A 21,454-nucleotide genomic window follows, 5' to 3' on the forward strand; every position below is an offset into this window, starting at 1 on the left:
GGTACTCATTCCCAGGCAGGACTTTGTAAGTAAGAGTGCCTGTGCTGACTTCTACCTTTCCAGCCTCTTGGCTAGGTCGTGGGTCTCGTCTCTATTCTGTTCTCAGTGAGAGAGACCTGGCTATGCAGGATGTGCTACCACAGGAATAGCAGAGGGAGTTAGGAATATTCCGTACTTAATAACCTAATTGTCATGAGCTGGTGAAAGGATAGCCAAGTGTGGTAAATCAGTACCATGGACTACCACTCAGCGATAAATGGGAACGAACTGCAGACATGCTACGTCATGGGTGAACCTCAAAACATTTTGCTAAGTGAAAGAAGCCAGACACAAGAGACCAGTCTGACTCCATTTATGTGGGAAAAATTTTTTCAGAAAAGACAGATCTCCAAAGACAAGCAGTGGTTGCCTGGAGCAGGAGTGGGAATGAGTATTAGCAGTAAATGGGACTGGGGGAAGGATCTTATTGGGGTGATGAAAATTTTTTTAAATGATTTAAGCTGATGGTTGCACAACTTAGTGCATTTACTGGTCATCATCAAATTGTACACTTGAAGTGGGTGAATTTTATATGTACAGTATTCCTTAATAAAGTTATTTAAGAAAAAAAAAGTCTGCAAGCTAGTCTTCTCACTTCTAAGGTAAGGCATCTGAAGATTTATGACTCCACTTTTCCAGCAGTTCCCACACCCTGCAGAGCCTATCATCAGACAATATCCTCTGTTTTTCCCCTGTGGCCTGTTCTCCATGGCTGCTTCCTCTTCTTTCTATTCTGACTAGGCACTCACACTGCATTCACTATAATTTATTCTGCATATTCTTAATCTCATTCCCTCCCCCTCCTTCCTCTCCATTCTCCCTTGCATCTTACAGTGCCCATGCAGAGGCTAGAAAGTCTCAGATCTGTTGAGCATGAGTGATGTTATCAAATGACAATATAAGTCATTCCCAACTTCCCTCCCCCCTCACCAGAAGGGCTAGTAACTATCCGTGGACAAGACACCAGTGAAAAAAATCTCAACATGGAAATGAGGCTGAAGCATTCCACCTGCACCATAAGTGGAGACCAAGACCGACACAAGACAGACTATGTTACAGGGGTAGCAGCTGTACACTACCACATAGCTCTTCCCCCAAGCTGGTGCAGCACTGCACTGGGAAGTCCCCCTAAGCCTATAGTTCCTCCTACAATAGGAGAAGAGAGTCGAGGGTGGGCACCTAGCTCCCCCAGCATTGTAACTCACTTCTTGGGAGTCCCCACTCTGGTCTTGCCTCATGGGGATCACAGGGAATTAGCAGGGCTTGAGCACTGGGAATCAGGTTGTGATGAAAACTACCAGTGCTTCAACTTGAGCAAACTACGTTCCTGCGTGCAGCACCCACGTAGTACTCCCAGGCAGTGGCTTTGCTGAACTACAGAGCCAAGACCATGGGGCACAAGTCTGCCTGAGCAATCAGTACCTCAAAGACCCTTTTAAGCCCTGGAGCCTGGTCTTTCCCCCTTCTGCCCAGGTTGGGGAGCTGAATCATAGCCCAGTCCACTGCAAAGAGTAGTTCTAAGCCCTACCCAATCAGAAAGACTGGGCAGACCACCTGGAAGATGTATAACCCAGCAATGCTTGAGCAGAGTTCAGCAGGCAGAACTGATCATCTGCAGAGCAAACCCAGTGGCCAGGGAATGTGGGGAGAGGGTCAGCTTGAGTCAGGACCACAAAGAGCTTTGTCAGCCTTGGATCCAGTTCCCCCTACTCTGCCCAGGCAGCAGAGGGAATTCATAGCCCTGCCCATTGTTGAATGCAGCCTGACCCCACTAACCAGGAAACCTAACCAGAGATCCTGCGATGCTTAGTAGCCCATCCTTCAGCCCCAGTTACAGCAGCACTTGAGTAAAGAACCTGACCAGCAGCTCTAGATGCAGAGCCAAAACTGACTTCATCTGTCAAGGGAGGTTAGCATGCATGTTTCTCTGCTTTGATTCCCAAAGAACCTTGCTGATCCTGGAGCCTGTTCTGCAGCCCCAAGTGAGCAGGGTAGCTAATTCATAGCCCTGCCTATTGCTGAGTGTGGTAGCCAGTCCTGACCATCTAGAAAGCTTGATCAGAGAACCCAGACAACTGTGAAAACCATCCTACAGTCTTGCTCGGGCAAGGAACCAAGGTAATCTCAGGGAACGGAGATTAGTAGACACAATTTTTTGTGCTTTCCTTCTCCAATAAAAGAGCTTCTACGCTAGTCTGATGCTCCAGTTTTTGTGACTACCACCAGGGAACATCTCTACATTGTTTGGCTCTGGTGACCAGTGGGTCTTATGCTTATGGGTTCCCCAGGACTATAAAAGCATTGAGAAATAGTTGTTCTTAAATGGCACTAACCCAAGGCACAGCAAGAGTCAACATACCCTATAGCCCACTCTTTCTGTGAAAAGACCCATTTGCTTATCACTATACCTACAGCTTGAGAAGCAGTCTTCTAATCCTTTCCAGAGACCTCCATATGCAGGTCTTATCTTTATGCTGTCCTTCTGCTGTGTTCCGGAACACCAGTATTTCCCGGAGAGGAGCTTTTACATGCATCTTGTGTCCCAACATTTACATCTGGTGCCATGGATTTTGCAGTTGCCACTCAGAGGATACCCTTTGATTGCCTGGCTCTGGCAGCCAAGGGGGCTTGTGTTCCTGGGTCCTGTGAGACTTTAACAGTTGGAGAGTCAGTTCCTGGCAGGATACCATCATAGGGCACTACACAGACAACAGACTAAGACACCACCCTGTCTTTTTGTGAAAAAGTCATATTTGATTGTCTTGGAGCTTTAGCCTGAAGGGCAGGCTTCTGGCACACATCAAAGGGCCTACAGATATGTTCTCAGAGAATGTAGACTGCTGGACACCGTGCCCCCTCTGCCTTGCTACAACTCACCAATAAACCCCTAAAAGCTTAAACACATGTCTGGAGCCTGTATTTTTGCAATTACCAGGGCACATCTCCAGATCACTTGGCTCTGGTAGTCAGTGAGGATTACACTTGTGGTACCACAGGACTACATATATTTACATACTTTAAAAGAAGGGGGAATGAACTGTGAGAGACTATGGACTCTGGGAAACAAACTGAGGGCTTCAGAGGGGAGCAGGGTGGGGGAATGGGATAGGCTGGTGATGGGTATTAAGGAGGGCATGTATTGCATGGTGCACTGGGTATTACACACAAGTAATGAATAATGAAACTTTACATGAAAAACTAGGGATGTACTGTATGGTGACTAACATCATAAAAAATATTATTATAAAAAATAAAAATAAAAGCTGTTGCCTGAGTGTCTGGCTTCCAAACAGCCTGAATTCGGGTGCTGAGATCCTCCCCTTTGGAACACTGACAGGTTGGCATACCCTCAAATATGGGGAGCCATTAAAGAAAGAATCGACTACTTAGACAATCACAATGGCTTGAGAGACAACCAAGAGCTACGGCAGAGTTGAATGATAAGGTTCATCTTCCTTTTTTTAAATTTTTTTTTATGATGTTACGTTAGTCACCATACAGTATATTGTTAGTTTTTGATGTAGTGTTCCATGATTCATTATTTACGTATAATACCCAGTATTCATTACAGCACATGCCCCCTTAATACCCATCACCGGGCTACCCAATCCCCCCACCCCCTTCCCCTCTGAAACCCTCAGAATGTTTCCCAGAGTCCATAGTCTCTCATGGTTCACCCTTAAACAGATGAATGGATAAAGATGTGGTTCATATATACAATGGAATATTACTCAGTCATCAGAAAGGATAAATACCCACCATTTGCATCGACATGGATGGAACTGGAGATTATACTAAATGAAATAAGTCAAGCAGAGAGAGACAGTTATCATATGGTTTCACTCATGTAGAACATAAGGGATAGCAAGATTCATCTTCTAAATGAGGCCACTCTCTCACTGGAAGAGTTGGAAGACTAGATCAAAGGGACTAAACACATATACAGAACATTCCATACAAAAGCAACAGACGGCACATTCTTCTCACATGTACCTAGAACAATCTCCAGGAGAGAACATACATTAGGCCACATTGCAAGTCTTCATTAATTTAAGATTGAAATCCTATCAAACATCTTTTCTGACCACGACTAGGAACCAATTACAGGAAGAAAATGAAAATTCACCATGAAGTGGAGATCAAAAAACATGCTACTGAATATAACCTATGGGTCAAAGAAGAAATCAAAAGAAATTTTTAAAAGGCAACTAAATGGAATTAAAACATACCAAAACTTACGGTGTTAAGCAAAAGCGGTACCAAGAGGGAAGTTCATGGCAATTAATGCCAACATCAAGAAACATTTTTTAAAAATCAAAAATAAGCAGCCTAACTTTACATCTCAAAGAACTAGACAAAGAACAAATGAAGTTGAAGTTAGTAGAAGAAAAGAAATGCAAAGACCAGGGTCTAAATAAACAAAATAGAGAACATGAAAACAATAGAAGAAATCAATGAATCTAAGACTGGTTTTTTGAAAAGATAACTATATTGACAAACCTTTAGCAAGGCTCACCAAAAGAAGAAAAAAAATGAAAGAGATGTTCCAATTGATACCACAGAAATATAAAGGATCATAAGATTCTACTGTACAAGTTTTAGGATTATTTGTTCCAGCTCTGTGAAAACTGTTCATGGTATTTTGATAGGGATTACATTGAATGTATAGATTGCTTTTGGGGTACAGCCACTCTGGAAAACAATGGCGGTTCCTCAAAAAGTTAAAAATAGAGCTACCCTATGACCCAGCAATTGTACTACTAGGTATTTATCCAAAGGATATAAACATAGTCATTTGAAGGTGCACATGCACCCCAATGTTTATAGCAGCAATGTCCCCAATAGCTCAAATATGGAAAGAGCCCAGATGTCCATCAACAGATGAATGGATAAAGAAGATGTGGTATGAATGTGTGTGTGTGTGTGTATGTATATGTACATGTATGTGTATACACACACACACGATGGAATATTATTCAGCCATCAAAAAATGAAATCTTACCATTTGCAATGACGTGAGTGGAACTAGAAGGTATTCTGCTAAGCGAAATAAGTCAGAGAAAGATAAATATATAATTTTACTCATATGTGGAATTTAAGGAACAAAACAAATGAACACAGGAGAAGGGGGGGAAATAAGATGAAATCAGAGAGGGAGACAAACCATAAGAAACTCTTAATTATAGGAAGTAAATAGGGTGGCTGAAGAAGGGTGGGTGAGAGGATGGGATAACTGGGTAATGGGCATTGAGGGGGGATTTGATGTGGGGCGCCTGGGTAGCGCAGTCGTTAAAGCGTCTGCCTTCGGCTCAGGGCGTGATCCCGGCGTGCCGGGATCGAGTCCCACATCGGGCTCCTCCGCTATGAGCCTGCTTCTTCCTTTCCCACTCCCCCTGCTGTGTTCCCTCTCTCACTGGCTGTCTCTCTGTCACATAAATAAATAAAAAATCTTAAAAAAAAAGGGGGGGGATTTGATGTAATGAGCACTAGATGTTATATGCAACTGATGAATCACTAAAGTCTACCTCTGAAACTAATAATACACTATATGTTAATTAATTGATTTTAAATAAAAATTTTTAAAAGATTTTACTATGAAGAATTAGTCACTAATAAATTTGACAATTTATAAAAAATGGATACATTCCTAAAACATACCACTTACCAATACCAAATTATGAAGAAACAGGAAATCTGAACAGACATTACCAGCAAGGAGATTGAATCAGTAATCAAAAACCCAACAAAATAAAGTCTAGGACTAGACAGTTTCAGTGGTGAATCTACCACACACTTAAAGAAAAGTTAAAACCATTTCTTCTCAATCTCTTCCAAAAAAAAAATAGAAGAGGAGGGAACACTCCGAGACTCATTTTATGAGGCCTACATTACCCTGATAGAAAAACCTGACAAGGTTACTACAAGAAAGAAAATTATGGTCCAATATTCATGATGAACATAGAAGCAAAAATCCTCAACAAAATATTAGCAAACTAAATTCAACATACAATCAGTGATCATGCATGATGATCAAGTTGGCTCCAGGGAATGTAAAGTATGACACCATGTACATAAAATGGTGGGGAGAGGAGAGTAAAATTTAGTGCTTTTAGAATGGGTTCAAATTAAGCAACCATCAACTTATTATAGACTGATATGTGCATACGGTATTATATATAAACCTAATAGTAACCACAATTCCAAAACCTGTAATAGGTATGCAACAAATAAAGAGAAAGGAATCCAAGCCTATTACTAAAGAACGCCATCAAACCACGAGAGCAAGAGAAGAAAGGAACAGAGAAGAACTACAAAAACAACTATAACAACAAAATTGCAGAAAGTATATACCTATCAATAATTACGTTGAATGTAAAAGGACAAAACACTCCAAAAGACCTGGAAGAAGAGAGAAAGAGATAAAGGGGGGAAGGAGGGAGAGATAGGGTGACTGTATGGATAAATAAACAAGACCCATCTACATGCTGCCTACAAGAGACTCGTTTCAGACCTAAAGACACATGCAGATTGAAAGTGAAGGGATGGAGAAGCATTTATCATAAAAATGGAAGTAAAAAGATAGCTGGGGTAGCAATACTTAAATCAGACAAAATTGACTATTTTTTTATAAAAATTTTTTGTTAGTCACCTTACAGTACATCCCTAGTTTTTGATGTAAAGTTCCATGATTCATTACTTGCGTGTAACACCGAGTGCACCATGCAGTATGTGCCCTCCTTAATAGCCATCACCAGCCTATCCCGATCCCCCGCCCCCCCTCCCCTCTAAAGCCCTCAGTTTGTTTCCCAGAGTCCATAGTTTCTCATGGTTCATGCCCCCTTCTTTTTACCCCCCCTTCCTTCTTCCCTTTCTTCTCCTACCAATCTTCCTACTTATGTTCCGTAAATGAGTGAAACCGTATGATAATTGTCTTTCTCTGCTTGACTTATTTCGCTTAGCATTATCTCCTCCAGTCCCGTCCATGTTGCTGCAAATGTTGTGAAATCGTTCTTTTTGATGGCTGAGTAATATTCCATTGTATATGTGGACCACATCTTCTTAATCCAGTCACCTGTTGAAGGGCATCTTGGCTCCTTCCACAATTTGGCTATTGTGGACAATGCTGCTATGAACATGGGGGTGTATAATGTCCCTTCTCTTCACTACATCTGTATCTTTGGGGTAAATACCCAGTAGTGCAATTGCTAGATCATAGGGTAGCTCAATTTTTAACTTTTTAAGAGACCTCCACACTGTTTTCGAAAGTGGCTGTACCAACTTGCATTCCCACCAACAATGTAGGAGGGATCCCCTTTCTCCACATCCTCTCCAACATTTGTTGTTTCCTGACTTGTCAGTTTTTGCCATTCTAACTGGCGTAAGGTGGTATCTCAGTGTGGTTTTGATTTGAATTTCCCTGATGGCTAAAGATTTTGAACATTTTTTCATGTGTCTGTTAGCCATTTGTACGTCTTCATTGGAAAAGTGTTCATATCTTCTGCCCATTTTTTGATTTGATTATTTGTTTTACGTATATTGAGTTTGAGAAGTTCTTTGTAGATCTTGGATACCTAATCTTTTAACTGCAGTGTCATTTGCAAATATCTTCTCCCATTCCATGGGCTGCCTCTTAGTTTTTTTGACTGTTTCCTTGGCTGTGCAGAAGCTTTTTATCTTGATGTAGTCCCACAAGTTCATTTTTTCTTTTGTTTCTCTTGCCTTTGGAGATGTGTCATGAAAAAGGTTGCTGTGGCCGATGTCAAAGAGGTTGAAGCCTATGTTCTCCTCTAGGATTTTGATGGATTCCTGTCTCACATCAAGGTCTTTCATCCATTTGGAGTTTGTCTTTGTGAATGGTGTCAGAGACGTAAAGGATCTATATTCTAGAAACTACAAATCACTCTTGAAAGACATTAAAGAAGACACAAAAAGATGGAAAAATATTCCATGCTCACAGATCAGAAGAATAGACATAGTTAAAATGTCTATGCTACCCAGAGCAATCTACACTTTCAATGCCATCCCGATCAAAATACCAATGACAGTTTTCAAAGAACTGGAACAAACAGCCCTTAAATTTGTGTGGAACCAGAAAAGGCCCCGAATCGCCAAGGAATTGTTGAAAAGGAAAAACAAAGCTGGGGGCATCACATTGCCGGATTTCAAGCTATACTACAAAGCTGTGATCACAAAGACATCATGGTACTGACACAAAAACAGACACATAGACCAGTGGAACGACTAGAGAACCCAGAAATGGACCCTCGGCTCTTTGGGCAACTAACGTTTGACAAAGAAGGAAAAAAACATCCAGTGGAAAAAAGACAGTCTCTTCAATAAATGGTGCTGGGAAAATTGGACAGCTACATGTGAAAGAATGAAACTTGACAAAACTGACTTTAAAACAAAGACTGTAATGAGACAAAGAAGGACACTACATAATCATAAAGGGAACGATCCAACAAGAAGATATAACAATTGTAAATATTTATGCACCCAACATGGGAGCACCGAAACACATAAAGCAGCTATTAACAAAGGAATAAATCAATAATAACACAATAATAGTAAGGAACTTTAATACCCCACTTAACATCATTGGATAGATCATCCAAACAGAAAATCAACAGGGAAATAGTGGCTTTGAATGACACATGGATGACCAGATGGATCTAACAGATTTATTCAGAGCATTCCATCCAAAAACAGAGGAATACACATTCTTTTCGAGTGCACATGGAAAATTCTCCAGAGGTAGCACCATCACTAGGGTCGCACCTGTCGACTTTCTTCTGGTGGGGAAGGAGGGCAGATCCCTGGGAGGGGGCAGCACAGTCTGAGGATCCCCTAGGTCACACAGGGAGAAGCGGTTTCCCTGCTTGGAGTGCATTTGATAGAGGTGATAAGGCCTCTTGCTCCAGGGGCAAAAGACCCTGTGGGCGCCATGAAGCTGCCCTGTTCACCAGCATAGAAACAAAGACACCAGCTGAGGGCAGCAAACTCTGGCCCTGGCTGTGTGTTGCAGTTTACCATAAACTCCCAATACACTGTGAGGTCCTGCAACTGTTTTCTGAGACAAGCCGACACTGGTCACAGCACGGTAAGACTCTCCCCCAGAGGATCAGTGCAGGTCCATGCCCTGGGAACGAACAGGGGGTTTTGAAACCCAGCCTCGCCTGAGATAAAAGACAAGAGTGTTGGGGCGCCTGGGTAGCACAGTCGTTAAGCACCTGTCTTCGGCTCAGGGCGTGATCCCGGCGTTCCGGGATCGAGTCCCACATCGGGCTCCTCCGCTGGGAGCCTGCTTCTTCCTCTCCCACTCCCCTGCTGTGTTCCCTCTCTCGCTGGCTGTCTCTCTGTCACATAAATAAATAAAATCTTAAAAAAAAAAAAAAAAAGACAAGAGTGTTGCACCACTTGGTAGGCAGACAGGGTGAAGGCAGGGATCTGATGGAAGCCAGGGACACAGGAGGGGTGATTGCTCAACAGTGAGGGCTTCCTAAAGCAAGAGCTCCTCATTCCAGAAACTAGAGAGTGGGGCGAACCCATTTTCACCCCTCACCCACCAGCAGTGACCGACTACAGTGAGAGAAAAACAGCACCACCAAGTGAAGACTGGAGCCCTCTACACCAAGCCCCACCCCCCTCCATCTTACAGGCGCATCTCCTCTAGGGTAAATCCACCTGAGAATCCAAGCAGCAGGCCCCTCCTGCAGAAGACCAGCATAAACCCCTCACATGCACCAAGTCTACTGATCGTAGAGTGATATAAAGCTTCAGCTCTAGGGGAAACAGGATCTAGCTTCCTTTGTAGTTTTTCATTTGTTTGTTTTGTTTGTTTTTTGTTTTGTTGGTTTTTTTTATTTTTTATTTATTTATTTTTAAAGATTTTATTTATTTATTTGACAGAGAGAGAGAGAGACAGCCAGCGAGAGAGGGAACACAAGCAGGGGGAGTGGGAGAGGAAGAAGCAGGCTCATAGCAGAGGAGCCTGATGTGGGGCTCGATCCCATAACGCTGGGATCACGCCCTGAGCCGAAGGCAGACGCTTAACCACTGTGCCACCCAGGCGCCCCTTGGGGTTTTTTTAAAGCATTTTTTAATTTTATTTTTATTTTATTTTTTAATTATTTTTATTTGTTCTTTCCTTTTTTTTTTTTTTTTTACTATCAAGCTTCTCTTAACAAGCAGACCAAAACACACCTAGGATCTAGCCTGCTTGCTTTCTTTTTTAATTTTTATTTTATTTTATTTTATTTTAACCTCCAAAATGACAAGACAGAAACATTCACCCTAAAAGAAAGAACAGAAAGAAATGACAGCCAGGATTTAATCAATACAGATGGAAGTAAGATGTCTGAACTAGAATATAAAACAATTATAAGGATACTAACTGGGCTTGAAAAAAGCATAGAAGACACTAGAGAATCCCTTACTGCAGAGATAAAAGAACTAAAATCTAGTCAGGCCAAAATTTAAAATGCTATAACAGAGATGCAAAACCAAGTGGATGCCATAACAACAAGGATGGACAAAGGAGAGGAATAAGTCAGTGATATAGAAGATAAAATTATGGAAAATAACGAAGCTAAAAAAAAAAAAAACAAAGGTAATGGATCATAAATTTAGACATAGGGAACTCAGCAACTTATTAAAATGTAATAACATTTGTGTCATAGGAGTCCCAGAAGATGAAGAGATTTTTTAAAAAGGGGGGGGAAAGAAGGTTATTGGAGCAAGTTATAGCTGAAAACTGCCTTAATTTGGGGAAGGACACAATGTCTAAGAAGCCCAGAGAACTCTCAGTAAATTCAACAAAAGCTGGCCATCGCCAAGGCGTATCATAGTCAAATTCACAAAATATACAGACAAGGAAATAATCCTGAAAGCAGAAAGGGGGGAAACTTCTTAACCTGTAAGGGAAGACAGATCAGGTTCGCAGCATATCTGTCCACAGAAACTTGGCAGGCCAAAAAGGAGTGGAAGGAAATATTCAACATGCTGAACGGGAAAAATATGCAGCCAAGAATACTTTATCCAGCAAGGCTGTCATTCAGAATAGAAAGACAGTTTCCCAGACATACAAAAACTAAAGGAGTTTGTGACCACTAAACCAGCCCTGCAAGAAATATTAAGGGGGACTGTTTGGGGGGAAAAAAGAGCAAAAGCAACAAAGACCAGAAAGGAACAGAGAACATCATCAGAAACATAGCTTTATAGGTAACACAATAGCACTAAATTCATATCTTTCAATAATCACTCTGAATGTAAATGGACTAAATGCTCCAACCAAAAGAAATAGGGTATCCGAGTGGATTTTTTAAAATATCCATCTATATGCTGCCTACAAGAGACTCATTTTTTTACCTAAAGACACCTGCAGATTGAAAGCGAGAGGATGGAGAACCATCTGTCATGCTAATGGACATCAAAAGAAAGCTGGAATAGCCATACTTATATCTGACAAACTAGATTTTAAAACAAAGACTGTAACAAGAGATGAAGAAGGGCATTATATCAGAATTAAGGGGTATATCCATCCAAAAAGATCTATTAATTGTAAATATTTATGCCCCCATCTTGGGAGCACCCAAATATATAAAGCAATTAATAAGAAACTAATTCATTGATAATAATACAATAATAGTAGGGGACTTTAACACCCCACTTACATCAATAGATCATCTAAGCAGAAAATTTACAAGGAAACAATGGCTTTGAATGATACACTGGACCAGATGGACTTGATAGATATATTCAGACATTTCATCCTAAAGCAGCAGAATACACATTCTTTTCAAGTGCGCATGGAACATTCTGCAGAATAGATCACATACTGGGTCACATATCAGCCCTCAACAAGTATAAAAAGATGGAGATCATTCCATGCAAATTTTCAGACCATGACATTATGAAACTTGAAGTCAACCCCAAGAAAACATTTTGAAAGACCACAAATACATGAAGGTTAAAGAAAATCCTCCTGGGGCGCCTGGATGACTCAGCTGGTTAAGCAGCTGCCTTTGGCTTAGGTCATGATGTCAAGGTCCTGGGATCAAGCCCCACATCAGGCAGCCTGCTCAATGTGGAGTCTGCTTCTCCCTCTCCCTCTACCCTGGCCCCCAACTCATGCTTGCTCTCTCGCTCTCTCTCAAATAAAATCTTTTTTAAAAAGGAAAAAGAAAATCCTACTAAAGAATATATGGGTTAACCAGGAAATTAAAGATGAAATTGAAAAGTACACAGAAGCAAGTGAAAATGGAAACACAACAGTCCGAAACCTTTGAGATGCAGCAAAGGCAGTCCTAAGAAGGAAGTACATTGCAACCTCAAGAAGCAAGTAAAGTCTCAAATACACAACCCATCCTTACACCTAAAAGGGCTAGAAAAGAAACAGCAAACAAAGCCAAAAGTCAGCAGAAGGGAAATAATAAAAAGCAAAAATAAATTATATAGAAACAAATACACAAACAAAAAACTAGTAGAACAGATCAACGAAACAAAGAGCTGATTCTTTGAAAAAATTAATAAAATTGATAATCCCCTCTAGCTAGACTTATCAAAAAGAAGAGAAAGGACCCAAATAAAATCAAAATGAAAGATGAGAGATCACAACCGACACCACAGAAATACAAAGAATTGTGAGAATATTATGAAAAATTATATGCCAACAAACTGGGCAATCTGGAAGAAATGGACAATTCTTTGAAACATACAAACTACCAAAACTGAAACAGAAAGAAACAGAAAATTTTAACAGACCAATAACCAGCAAAGAAATTGAATCAGTAATCAAAAATCTCCCAACAAACTAAAGTCCAGGGCCAGATGGCTTTCCAGGGGAATTCTACCAGACATTTATAGAAGAGTTAATACCTATTTTTCTCAAACTGTCCCCAAAAGTGGAAATGGAAAGAAAACTTCTAAACTCATTCTACGAGGCCAGCATTACCTTGATTCCAGAATCAGACAAAGACCCCATTAAAAGGGAGAATTACAAGCCAATATCCCTGATGAACATGGATGCAAAAATTCTCAACAGGATACTAGCAAATCGAATCCAACAGTACATTAAAAGGATTATTCACCAGGACCAAGTAGGATTTATTCCTGTGCTGCAAGGCTGAATCAGTATTCACAAATCAATGTGATACACCATATTCATACAGAAAGGATAAGAGCCATATGATCCTCTTAATAAATGTAGAAGTCTTTGACAAAATACAACATCCATTCTTTATAAAAACCCTCAACAAGGGGCACCTGGGTGGCACAGCGGTTAAGCATCTGCCTTCGGCTCAGGGCGTGATCCTGGCGTTATGGGATCGAGCCCCGCATCGGGCTCCTCTGCGATGAGCCTGCTTCTTCCTCTCCCACTCCCCCTGCTTGTGTTCCCTCTCTTGCTGGCTGTCTCTCTCTCTCTCTCTGTCAAATAAATAAATAAATAAAATCTTAAAAAAAAAAAACCCTCAACAAAGTAGGGATAGATGGAACATAACTCAACATTATAAAGGCCATATACAGAAGACCCACAGCTAATATTGTCCTCAATGGGGAAAAACTGAAAGCCTTTCCCCTACAGTCAGGAACAAGTCAAGGATGTTCACTCTCACCATTACTTTTTAACATAGTACTGGAAGTCTTAGTCTCACCAATCAAACAACAAAAAGAAATAAAAGGCACCCAAATCAGCAAGGAAGAAGTCAAACTTTCACTATTTGCACATGACATGATACTCTATGTAGAAAACCCACAAGACTTCACACACACACAAAAAAACGCTAGAACTAATACATGAATTCAGCAAAGTTGTAGGATACAAAATCAATGTACAGAAATCTGTTGCATTTCTATACACCAATAATGAAGCAGCAGAAAAAGAAATAAAAGAATCAATCCCATTTGCAATTGCACCAAAAACAAGAAGATAACTAGGAATAAAACCAACCAAAGAGGTAAAAGATCTGTACTCTGAAAACTATAGAACACTAATGAAAGAAACTGAAGAGGACATAAAGAAATGGAAATAAATAATCCAGTTAAGAAATGAGCAGAAGACATGAATAGACACTTATCCAAAGAAGACATCATGCTAACAGACACATGAAAAGATGCTCAAGATTACTCATCATTAGGAAAATACAAATCAAAACCACGTTGAGATATTACCTCACACCTGTCAGAATGGCTAAAATTAACAACACAAGAAACAAGTGTTGGTGAGGATGTGGAGAAAGAGGAGGGGCGCCTGGGTGGCACAGCGGTTAAGCATCTGCCTTCGGCTCAGGGCGTGATCCCGGCGTTGTGGGATCGAGCCCCACATCAGGCTCCTCCCCTATGAGCCTGCTTCTTCCTCTCCCGCTCCCTCTGCTTGTGTTCCCTCTCTCGCTGGCTGTCTCTATCTCTGTCAAATAAATAAAATCTTTTTAAAAAAAAAAAAAAAGAAAGAGGAAACTTCTCATACTGTTGGTGGGAATGCAAATTGGTACAGCCACTCTGGAGAAGAGTATGGAGGTGCCTCAAAAAGTTAAAAATAGAACTACCCTATGATCTAGCAATTGCACCACTAGGTATTTACCCAAAGGATACAAAAACACAGATTTGAAGGGGTACATGCACCCCAATGTTTATAGCAGCATTATGAACAATAGCCAAACTATGGAGAGAGCCCAAATGTCCATCAACTGATGAATGGATGAAGAAGATGTGGGGTGGGTGTGTGTGTGTGTGTGTGTGTGTGTGTGTGTGTGTGTAATGGAATATTACTCAGCCATCAAAAAGAATGAAATCTTGCCATTTGCCACGATGTGGATGGAGCTAGAATGTATTGTGCTGAGCAAAATAAGTCAGAGAAAAATACCTTACGATTTCATTCATATGTGGAATTTAAGAAACAAAACAGATGAACATATGGGAAGAGGGGAAGGAAAAAAAAGGGGGGGACCATAAGAGTTTCTTAATGATAGAGAACAAACTGAGGGTTGTTGGAGGGAGGTGGGTTGGGGATGGGCTAGATGGGTGATGGGTATTAAGGAGAGCACTAGTTGTGATGAGCATTGGGTGTTGTATGTCAGTGATGAATCACTAAATTCTACTCCTGAAGCCAATATGGCATTGTATGTTAACTCACTAGAATTTAAATAAAAATTTAAAAAATAAATAAATAAATAAATAAATAAATAAAGACTGTGACAAGAGACCAAAAAAGGCATTGCACAACAGAGGGATCAGCCCCAAAACGGAATATAACAATCATAAGTATCTATACACCTAATACAGGATCACCTAAATATGTAAAGCAAATATTAACAGATGTAAAGGGAGAAATTGACAGTAATACAATAATAGTAGGGAACTTTAACACCTCCACTTACATCAATGGATAGATCATTCAGACAGAAATCAATAAAGAAACAATGGCTTTGAACGACACATTAGACCGGATGGACTTGACAAATATATGCAGAACATTCCATCCAAAGACAGCAGATATGCATTCTTTTCTCTTTTTTTAACTTTTTTTTTAAGATTGTATTTATTTATTTGTCAGAGAGAGAGAGTAAGTGAGCACAAGCAAGGGGAGCGGCAGGCAGAGGGGGAAGCAGGCTCCCTGACAAGCAAGGAGCCTAATGTGGGACTCAATCCCAGGACCTTGGGATCATGACCTGAGCTGAAGGCAGATACTTAACTGACTGAGCCACCCAGACATCCCATAGTATTCATTCTTTTCAAGTGCACATGGAACATTCTCCAAGATCTCATGTTAGGCCACAAAATAAGTCTCAGTAAATTTAAGAAGTTATAAAAAAATAAGTCGCAGGAATGAAAACTACAGCATAAGTAAAGTATTCAATAATACTATAATAATGCTATATGGTGACAGATGGTGACCACACTTATTATGGTGAGCACTGAATAATGTATAAAATTGCCAAATCACTCTGTTGTACACTTGAAACTAATATAACATATTATGTCAACTCTACAATTTAAAAAAATCCCACCATGAGATATCACCTTAACACCTGTCAGAATGGCTATCATCGAAAATACATACTGGTGAGAATGTGGAGAGAGGGGAACCCCTGTGCACTTTGGTGTGATTGTAAACCTTTACAACCCTATGGAAAACAGAATGGAGGTTTTTCAAACATTTTTAAAAATAGGACCACCATTGGGACACCTAGGTGGCTCAGTCGGTTAAGCATCTGCTTTTGGCTCAGGTCATGATCTCAGAGTCCTGGGATTGAATCCCGCATCGGGCTCCTTGCTCACTGGGGAGTCTGCTTCTTCCTCTCCCTCTGCCTGCCACTCCCCCTGCTTGTGCTCTCTCTCTGTCCAATAAACAAAATCTTAAAAAAAAAAAAAAAAAAAAAAGAACTACCATATGATCCAGCAATTCCAGTTTTGGGATGTTTGAAGGAAACAGAAATCACTGTCAAAGAAATAGCCACACACCCCATGAAAATAGCAGCATTATCTACATTAGTGAAGACATGAAAACAATCTAAGTGTCCATTGACCTATGAATGAATAAAGAAGCTGTGATATATATATATAAATATTATTTATCCATAAAAAAGATGGAAATCCTACCATATGCAACCACATGGATGGACCTTGAGGGCATTAAGCTTAGTGAAATAAGACCGAGAAAACCTAATACTGTGTGATCTCACTCATATGTGGAATCTAAAATAATTAAAAAACAAAAAACTAAACTCATCAAAAGGAGATCATATTTGTGGTTCGCAGAGGCAGGGGGTTGGGGATGGGAAGAACTGGATGAAGGTGGCCAAAACATAAGAACTATTTATAACACAGGTCCTGTTTTGGCAACATGATTACTGCAGTTAGGGGCTCCTCGGTGACTCAATCAGTTAAGCATCCGACTCTTGATTTCAGTTTGGGTCCTGATCTCAGGGTTGTGATTGTGAGCCCCATGTTGGGCTCCATGCTGGACATGGAGCCTGCTTTAAAAAAATGATGACTACAATTAATATGCACAGAGCCACTGAGAGGAGGCACATGGAAACCAAGTACTCTGTCCATCAGGCTTTAGGCCCAGGCCTTGAGCCCCAGAGGTGTCTGCAGGGTTGGGACAGTATCTTTGGAGATACAGAATGGACAACTTTTGAAAGCATCTATTACCCAAATAGATAATTCATCTTGTACTTTCTGGGACAAGGGTCCACCTTTAACTTCTATGTCCAAGCCTTGAGTCAACACCTCAACTCTACAACAAGGAACAACAAGCCCTTAGGGGAGAAAACCAGAGCCTTCAGGCAGAGTCATGTTTCCAGAAGTGGGTAATAAAAGCCATAAACAGTGGTCATTCCTGGGTCCCTTTCCTCCCTGGCCATACCAGTCACCAACTGGAGAAGCAAAGAGAAGAAGGTGGAAATAACAGAGCTACCCAGATCCATCAGCATGAAGTCCCATGACTATTCTCAGTCTAGAAGGAGCTGTTTCCTGAGAGGTCCCAGCCATGGGTGCTCACACTCCTAGACTTTCAAAAACAAATAGCACCAGGAAGTCTACCACTCCTATGCAAACCCACAGATACTCAGATATTCAGTCATTAGCTATCAAACTGGATACCATTTAGGTATCTGGTCTCCCTCTCCAGGCTTTACTGCAGCTCTGTGTGTTCCTCCTGGTACTCAACTGCCCTCCCCATATCTCCTCACCATGTCCCCTCACTCATGCACTCAAGGCTCCTCTCTGGTCAGTAATCTTCATGACTCTGTGTATGGAGGTACCAATGAAATGTCCTCCAGTGCTTTCCCAACCCTATTCAATGGGCATCCATGGTGGAGCATTATTTCTTGTGTGGCCCAGGGGACAGCTGATCTCAGTGTTAATTGACTTGATCAAATCAGTATATTATCAAGAACAAATTATTTTTATTTACAAATATTTATTGAATAGCCATAAAAGACTAAGAATAGTGTCAAAAAGGCTTAAGCCCACAATGAAAGAATGCTTGTGGAACCAGAAAAGACATCAAGTGGTATTTATAAATTCACCTCAGAGCAAGAGGATGTGAGGGGAAAGGTTAGTGCTAGGGAAGTAACAGAATTTAATAGATAAGAGAGAAGACAGAACTACTAAACCACCACTGCATGCCTGGCAACATGAGCACAGACCTCACAGGGGAGAAGATAATAAGATGTAAATGAGTACAGTCTGTCTGGCCCAGGTGACCTCTCCCCAGAGGATTGACAGCGCTGCAGCCTTATCCTCAGAATCCCCATCAACAGTCTTTGAGAAACCAGGAAGAGCGAGAGATGCTGCAAGCCCAGAAAAGAACAGATGTCCCGATTTTCAAAATGATGAACCTAATGTATTCTAAAATCTGTAGACAAACTTGATTATCTTTGGCAAAATTCAAGAATAGATTTTTGTACAGAGGGTATGTGAAAACTTAGAAAATAGTGAGCATTAGAAACCAGAGTATTTTCTCTGAAAAGCAAGACACACCTTAGTAAATCAGAGGATCACAGGTATTACAAAGATGGAGGGTGTGTGGACACAGTGAGGTGACACTTGTCTTGCTTCCCTGGGCAGCTGCAGCCCAAGCTGGCTTTTCTCTTGTCTTAGTTCTATTTGTCAGGATGGATGTTCTAGGGCTCATCTTCCTGCTGACCCTTAGCCCCATAGTATAAATACCGCTGTGTCCCTACTCACCAGAGCTTTCCCAGAAAACAGAATGCTCCTCTCCGTCCTGGCTTCAAGAGCTAGAAACGGAGCTGGAGGACCAAAAGGTGGGATGGAGCAGCTTTTGGAAGACTCGAAGGAGAAGCAACAGGAGATCTTGCTTTTCCAGGAGGAACAACTAACCCTCCAGGAGAACTACTCCAGGTAAGAGGGAGTCCATTGATAAGGAAAATGGCCCCATTTTCAGATTTAGAAGGGATATTGGCAAGACAGTTAATGGCCTCATTTGGAAATCTGTTTCTTCTCCGCTATTCCTGATTATGGGTGACTTGGAGCAGAAGGGAAGACTTCTGTGGGGACATCTTTTTCTCTCCAAAGTTGGGAGGCTAAAGTTTTGTTATAGAAGGATGCAGCATATCGGATATTGGAGAAAGAATGTTCTCATGCTTCCAGTTTATTTAAAAATATTAGTCTCACTGTAATGTAGGAAACATCTACACCAGCCCTGACACTAAGCCCCAGCATGAACGGTATAACTGCTTGTCACCATGAAAAGAGCAGGGGCAGTAAGAACGTGAAGCTGTGGTGTCTGCCCCTAGCTACTGTAGCTAATGGCATGACGTCAGGCAAAGTTACTTCACCTCTCTGAGTCTCTGTTTCCACATCTGTAAAATAAAAGTGGTGGGTTTCATGACCTGTGGGTTGACATCTAGGGCTAAAACTCTGATGCAAAGGCTAGCTCACAGCTGGTTGCCCTGGGGACCCTTGCCAGCTCAGCAGACCGTTGCCTCTACCCTGGCATCTGCAGCATAAGCTGGCCTCCCGCAGCAACAGTGTGAAGAGAAATAGCAGCTCTTGAGGTCCCTCCAGTCAGAGCTACTGATCTATGAGGCACTTCATGGCAATTCCAAGAAGGGACTGTAAGGTGCTCCCCCACCCCACAAGTTTCCTTCCCTTGCTTATGATCATAGACTCCCTTTACCTTGGGAGTTGTGGACATCTGGAAAGCTAAGAGTTCTGTTTCAGAAAGACCCCTAGCCAAGCATGAGACTCCCAAAAAGAAGATAGAGAGCCCTCATACAGAAAACCCAGAGGCTGGTCTCATGAGCAAGACCCAGCCCTGCCAACCCTAAAAATAGACCACAAAAGTCCAACCTCACCTACCCAGATGTCCAGAGACAAGTTAAAGTCCGGATTATACAAGATTTTTTTTAAATATAAGGAACTGTCCTGGTGGTACCATCATTTGAAAAGGTCTTAAATTTGGGGAATAATACACACTGACCACCCACACAGCCAATGTAGTAACAGCCTGCTCCCACACTGACCCACTCCACAGTGAGAAAATTAAAAGATAAAAAAAAAATTACAGAAATACCACTAATAGAAGCTGAATTTCAAGCCTGAATCTAAATTTTTAAACTCTTTTATGGAGCACTTTCACCACTTGCTGAAATGATAGCCTACTATTTGAGAATCTTGTATTTCCCCCATGCTTCAATCGGAGGGTATTCTAAACATTAATAAATCCAAGCAGTCTGCAACAGAGGGCTGATGTCAGTATGATGAAATTCAGCAAATACAAACAGAAAGTCCTGAGCTAGTATCAGTGGCACGAGTACAGGGGAATGGGGAGGTCTGGCCCTGTAGCCGTTTGTGGGCTTGAGGATGAGAGAGTTAAGTGCAAACACATGTACACAGGAACTCATAGGTCAAGGTCGCTAGAAAAGCCAACTCCACCTGAGACCGCAGTTGTGTAAGAGTGGTGTCCATGTGATGAGACCGTGTCAGAAATATTGGTAGATTGTGAGGCACTTAAGGGACATTGACAAATGAGGGAACATCACTAAGACAGGGACCACAATACTGAAGGACCAGAAATCTCAAACTGGTTGAAGAAACTAAAAATGTTTAGGCCTGGAAAAGATGATGAGGGGATGAGAACTGGCTTTAAATATTTGAAGAATTGTCGGGTGAAGAAGAGCTGATGTGTTTTGTGTCCCTTTGGAGGGCTGAACAAGGGGAAAAGGGTACAGGTTAAGGAATCTACTTAATTGATGCTTTCCTCGCTGCTCAAGCCTTCTAGTGAAGGAATGGCCGGTTTGTAAGAAGTAAGCTCCCCATCCAAGCTCTCTTTACATAGAAAGGGACGGTTTGTCAAAGATCCTATGGAAGCATTTCTTGCTTTGGGTGAGATGTTGACTCCCTAACCTTTTAATTCTAAGTTCTTTTGATTATATGTTTTAAAATTCCGTATGGTTTATTAATGTGGTTTATTAAGAATGTTCACTGTTTGGCAAACTTTGAGTTTTTATAAAGCTTGGTTGAATTTCCTGACTTACTGATGAGAAGGTGAACCAGAAATTGAAGAAATATAGGAGGACAGCAGGCTGAGAGAATAGCTTATGCACAAAGTTGTGGGAGTGTTGGGTCCTACTTGCCTCAAGGAGAGTGTTTTATCGGGAAGGTGTGAGAAGTCAGGTCAGTTGAAAGAACAGTTGCCAGCATGTAGAAGGCCTACGATTGGATTGGATGAAAGTGTGCATTCCACATAGCAGACAATGGAAAATGAGTACTTTTTTCTGAGTACAGTAGGTACGTGACAGAAACAGAACTCTCTGATGGTAAGAATGGTGGCCAGCTACAGTCAGGAGACATTAGAACCGGAGAAGCCTACTGAACGGGGGCAGTGATGTTCTGGGCATGAAATGATGAGGGTCTAATCTAGGTGCTGTCAGGAAGATAAAGGGGAATA

The 21,454-nt window shown here is 41.3% G+C and overlaps 1 protein-coding gene across 2 annotated transcripts in view; it reads left to right on the top strand.

Moving 5' to 3' along the window:
• The window catches only part of LOC113270150 (zinc finger protein OZF-like), an 89,243-nt gene that overhangs the window by 60,785 nt on the left and 7,004 nt on the right, over positions 1–21,454 (top strand). Inside the window, exon 4 of one of the 2 annotated variants that reach the window (XR_008956901.1) lies at positions 7,767–13,959. The exons of the other annotated variant lie outside the window; for it this stretch is intronic. The gene's annotated coding sequence lies outside the window, so the exon portion shown is untranslated. Of the gene's footprint in view, positions 1–7,766; positions 13,960–21,454 lie in introns of those variants that run through there. 2 annotated transcript variants of the gene reach the window in all.

Source organism: Ursus arctos, unplaced genomic scaffold, assembly GCF_023065955.2.
Source record: "Ursus arctos isolate Adak ecotype North America unplaced genomic scaffold, UrsArc2.0 scaffold_33, whole genome shotgun sequence".
In the NCBI taxonomy this organism is placed as follows: domain Eukaryota; kingdom Metazoa; phylum Chordata; class Mammalia; order Carnivora; family Ursidae; genus Ursus; species Ursus arctos.